General features: G+C 38.3%; 1 long non-coding RNA gene across 1 annotated transcript; it reads left to right on the top strand.

Moving 5' to 3' along the window:
- The first annotated feature begins 2,931 nt into the window (after positions 1 to 2,931).
- On the top strand, positions 2,932 to 4,776 carry LOC307005714. Its single transcript, XR_013799321.1, has 3 exons — positions 2,932 to 3,049; positions 3,570 to 3,667; positions 3,922 to 4,776. It is a non-coding gene; the product is annotated as an uncharacterized lncRNA (long non-coding RNA).
- The last annotated feature ends 1,022 nt before the right edge of the window (positions 4,777 to 5,798 follow it).

Below are 5,798 nucleotides of genomic sequence, written 5' to 3' on the forward strand. Positions count from 1 at the left end.
GCTCACATGCGCATCAAGAATTGATTCTATAGTTATGTGCGTTTGAATATATGTGCGCATGTTTGTAATTCTCTACAAACCAAGCCTTAAACAAGTTACTTGTCCTGCCTATAAATTTGGTACAGAATTTTATTTTATTTTATCACTACGGGGTAGATACGCGAATTTCCCACAATGCTTTATCTGTAGAGTGGTAAATGGATCCTCCATAGGGAGAGGCTAGTTGGCACTTCAGCACTGCGTTGTCATCGGGTCCAGGCGAAGGTCCTTTGTCAGATCTGGATATGGCCTGGATCCGGCAGGCTGCGGGAAAACCTCGGGATAAACAAAGACACTAAAATTAGCGTAGATGCCATTCTTCTTATGATGTAACGAGTACATCAGGATTTAAGGGAAGTGTTCCCAGTTCCGGCTGACCTAATCTATGCAGCCTAACAAAGCACAATGTGTTGACCTCAAGGTTGTAGTCTTCTTGAAACGTCTTGCAAAAACAAAACCATTCCATCAGTTTACATTTCCATTTCATTTCAGATGCTTTTATCCAAAGCGCTGTGGCCCCTTCCCAGTTTAGTGTAACGCAGTTTATGTATAAAAAAAAAAAAAAAAAAAGATATCAAGTAGAAGAGAAAAGAAAAAAGAAAGTGTTAGTATTAATGGATCAAGTGTTAGCGAAAAAGATGCGTCTTCAGCCGTTTCTTTAAAATGGCTATGGACTCATATCATTCCACCAGCAGGGAACAGTTAAGGTGAAGGTCCGTGAAAGTGATTTTGTGCCTCTTTGAGATGGCACCACAAGGCGATCGGCGTTCACTTGCAGAGCGCAAGCTTCTGGATGGCACGTAAGTCTGAAATAATGTGTTTAGGTAAAAGGGAGCAGAGCCAGTGGTTGTTCTGTAGGCAAACGTCAGTTACTTGAATTTGATGCAATTGGCAACCAGTGCCATTTTGTGAGGAGAGGAGTGACGTGTGCTCTCTTCGACTTGTTAAAGACCACTCTAGCTTCAGCATTCTGGACCAGTTGCAGAGGTTTGACAGTGCAAGCTGGAAAGCCTGCCAAGAGCAGTTTTATGGTTTTACAGATCTTTTTACAAATAAGTTTTATTCATGAATTTTGCAATGCATCTGGGTCAGAATGTGGCCATAAAACTGTATTATTGCTACAAGTAATTCCAACAACATTGTATGAAAGACTTTCTATGTAAGAACTTCTTAGACTGTACACAAACTAAGGAGACAGAGTGTTCTAAAATCCTGAGCCTAGATGAAAGCAAGGAACCTGGAAGTTTGATGACCAGTTGAGCTATACTTCCCACATCTCAGCAATGGCCTGGTCATACATTATGCTTTTCAACGTCAGACATTCACCCTCTCGGTTCGTCTGTGGTGGAATGAAATGCCAACATGTAACAAGCATGAATATCAAAAGAAGTCAGTATCTGGTGTGGCCACAAGCTGCATTAAGTACTACAGTTCATCTCATCCTCATCCACAATGTTTGCCTGTTCTTGCTGTGAGATGTTTCTCCACTCTTCCACCAAGAATTCAATAACAACATATTAGGTGGGTATATAATTGGTTGGCAGCCCTTGTATGAAGCCCTCATCATGAAGACCGAAGAGTATAAAGACCAGCGAGTCTACCAGTGCGAGTCCACCGTGCAAGGACACCGACAAGGCACTTCTGTATTGACTTTTTTCCTTCCTCTTTCCTACAACTTGTTCTCATTCTGTTTGTTTTTGTGACCTGTCTATGTGCTTCCAAATTCCTATTACAAACACTCATAAATCGAGTCACACATTGGAGGCAGCGCAATCCTAGCAACCTGCCTATGTCCTCTACTACATTATTTTATTTTTCTATTGGTCTCAGGAATTGCCTGTCAGCTGTAAACAAAACAAACTTCATTACTTGTCATACTTACTATTTCCAGTCATTCAAGTCTCAACCTCATGGCCCTGACTGAAACCTGGATCAAACCAGAGGACACTGCTACACCTGCAGCCTTCTCCACTAATTTAACTTTTTCAAACACCCCTTGCCTGACTGGGAGGGGTAGGGTTAAGGGTCTGTTCATCTCCAATGAGTGGAAATTGAATCATTTACCATCTCTGTGTGACAATAGCTCATTTTTAATGTGCTCACAATAATAGTAATAGTGAGTAACAGCTCACAATAGCTCAACCTAGACTTCCTTGGAAGACTAGGTTGCTGCTGGAAGAGGTGTTAGTGAGGTCAGCAGGGGGTGCTCGCCATGTGGTCTGTGTGGGTCCTAATGCCCCCAGCATTGTGACAGACACACTACACGCACCGTCCTTCTGATGAGACGTTAAATCAAGATCCTGACTCTTATGGTTGTTAAAAAGATCCTCTGACTCCAACTGGTTCTCTCTCAAGACAACATCAACAAAGATCAACTGTAGCCTCAACAAATTGCATCAGCACAGTTTTAAGTACTTCAAGTATTTCAGGTTTCAAGTATTAATTCTACAACAAGTTAATTCTATTAACTGATCCAAATAACAACACTGTAAAAAAAATTGCTGCGATTATTTAGCACAACTTAAAATCCAACATTGTTTCAACTTTAAAAAGTATGTGTTCAAGCTTGACTTAAAATATTAAGTTTAGATAACTTAAGTTTAGTTTGGTTAAGTTGGATATTTAAGTTATCTCAACAAATTTTAACTAATCGCAGCCACATTTTTTACAGTGAAGTTGTAATAAATTATTCATATTTCCCTTGATCAAATTTGCTACAAACCCTTTCCAAAAAAGAAGGCTTATTTGGATTTTTATCAAAATTATCTTTAAAATACAGTATCCTGAAAAAGTTTTTTTTTTTTTTTTTTTTTGCTGTGTTGATAAGATCAAAAAAAAAAAAAAAAATGACCACAGTGGTTTTCCTTATGCATTGAATGGGGTGTGCTCATTCCCAGTCTTGCTCTGCAGAGGTTTGAGTTCTACATTTGAAAGATGAGCAGGAATGAACTCTCTGCTCATTTTCCAAGGCTGAAGATCAACATATCTACTGGTAAAGACACATCTAGAGGTAGGTAATGCAGAATAAACATATATTATGTAAAGTTTATGAATTTGAATATGATTAATCATACTGAATATGATTTTATTTGAATTTGAACTTATTTGTTTTACTTTGTCAATACAAATACATTGGACAAACCAATTGGATAAGCACACAAAATTAAGTTTAGTGTACTTCAAAAAAGCTTTTTTGCATTGCAGTTAATAGTAAACTGCATTTTTTAAATTTGCAATTTAATATGTTTCTTTAATTTACTTATTCCAGAACCGTAAAACTTAAATTTTAAATTTTGAATCAGACCCCTCTATCCTTAAACGATTAACTAATTTTGTAATTGTTGAGTGAAAAAAACTTGTTTGTAATATAGTATTTGTTTATTATTAACAACATTTAGTTTAAATATAAAATGTTTTATCTTTATTGTTATCCATAAAAAAAAGTAAATATGTATGATATCAGATTTATCATTCTTATTCAGATTAATTTGATTAAATCCTATATATATATATATATATTCCCCCTTCAGACATGGAGAGTAAGCTGATGTTTTTAGTGGTTTGCGTGATAGGCTGTGCAGTGTCTTGCATTAAGGCTGATGATAACCTACCAACAACAAGTTTGACTGTAAGAATACCATTTACTCTTTTCTACAATTACTTGGTTCAAATAACTATTAATTTCATTTTAAACAATGACAGTAAAAGGGTTATTTGGATAGAATCTAAATACTATTGTTATTAAAGCAGTGGGATGTTGATGTTGACGAAGCCATCCCTGGCCTTTTTCCTGATTTTTCTTATTATATCTTATAGTTCAGGCTATTGATGTTGACAAAGACAGTAACACATTTTTTTGTTTCTGATTTTTCTTATTCATAGTCCAATATCACCCGCAATGAGTGTGGAAAAACCAAACTGTGTTTGGACACCCCTAAAGGATGTGATCCTTCTGGTAGCTCTCCGTGTTTCTTCACCTCAGTCGTCTTAACTAACACCAGCCTCACTGTTGAGCTCAGTGGCAACTCTACCGGTTACATCGCTTTAGCAGCTGGACTGACATCTAATATCTCTCAGGTATACAAAGCACATTTTACAACACACACACACACACACACACACACACACACACACACACACACACACACACACACACACACACACACACACACACACACACACACACACACACACACACACACAGACACACAGACACACAGACACACAGACACACACACACACACACACACACACACGCCTCTGTGGGCTATATTTCCTTAAAGCAAAGATAAGATAACTTGTGTTACCCAAAAGCTATTTACATTATTATGACATTAAAGACATTTATTATTATTATCAACAACAACAACAAAAACAACTTTTTGGTGCTCAATATTTTTGTAAAATATATACGCTTAAAGGTAGGGTTGGTAATCCTGTTCAGAAACATTTTTTATTATACTGGGTGAAATGGTCCTTCCATTCTGATAGTAGTCAATACATTATGTGTTCAGAAAAAGGAATGAAACAAATCTGACCTCTGTAGCAGCTGTAGGACAGTAAAAACTATGACCAATCACTGCCATTCGGTGCGAATGTAAAGAACCAATCAGATGCCTTCATGTCTCGTGCCCGAGCACCACTGCGTGCACAGCAGTGATGCGCGCCGCGGGTCAATGTATAAACAACCCGCACCCGACCGACGTTTTCAACTAACCCGCCCGCAACTCGGACCGCAAAAAAAAGAAAGAAAATATTGTACCCGACCCGCGTTTTTTAAAGTAGCTATAGTAAATGCTCATCGCGTCATGGGCCATAGACGGAGGAACTAGGGGTGCGCATTTTTCAGAATGCTGTATGATATAGCCTAGTGTTTTGTAATAAAGGCTTGATTTATTCATTTATTTCGTTTCATTTTCTTAACAATTAAGATGCTGCATGTGTTTATCCAGTCTAATCGACGTGTGCGTCTCTCCCCGGACTTTCCCAACAAAAATCCCCCCGCCCCCTCTCAGCAAATATATTTATATATAGCCCTATAGGCTACATAAAACTGACATTACTGAGCTATATGCGTTTAAAAGTAGCCTATTAAAATGGCACAATGGCATTGCTCAGTTCAACGCGTTGGGAAATCGGGCATTTAGTCCCGCGTCAGCTTTTATTCAAAAGTTAATAACGCGCTCAACATTCAAAAGGTAAATAAGGATTTCCCACTTTCATCTGCAGACTGCTCGTGCGTCATCCTCGCGCATTCAGACAATAAAGTGTAGACCTATGTATTTCGTAGAACATTGTGTCTAGTACTATATAAATTACAAAGGTAAACGACCCGACCGACCGCGACCCGATTATCATTAAAAATATTTTTGGATGACTCGTAACCGCGGGCGCAGTTACCCGCTCATTTTGGATCTACCCGCGCATCACTGGTAGGTGCAGCTGACTCCAAATGTGGATGCGCGTTCATGTTTGTGGGGGGGCGTAGCTTTGGACGGAGCACTGACAGGAGGGGGCGGAGCTTAGAAGAGGTGCCACTTTCAAATCTGGCTAGCTCTCCAACATTACCTACTCTAGCTTTAAGTCTTGGGTAAGTTAAAAAAAAAAAAAAAAAGTAGGCATAATTAACACTTTTATTTAGCAAGGGCACATTAAACTGAATAAATGTAACAGTAAAGACATTCATAATTTTGCAAATGATATCTATTTCAAATAAAAACTGCTGTACAGTAGAAAATTTCCTATTAATACATTGTGCC

The sequence above is a fragment of the Phoxinus phoxinus genome (assembly GCF_949152265.1).
Source record: "Phoxinus phoxinus genome assembly, chromosome: 10".
In the NCBI taxonomy this organism is placed as follows: domain Eukaryota; kingdom Metazoa; phylum Chordata; class Actinopteri; order Cypriniformes; family Leuciscidae; genus Phoxinus; species Phoxinus phoxinus.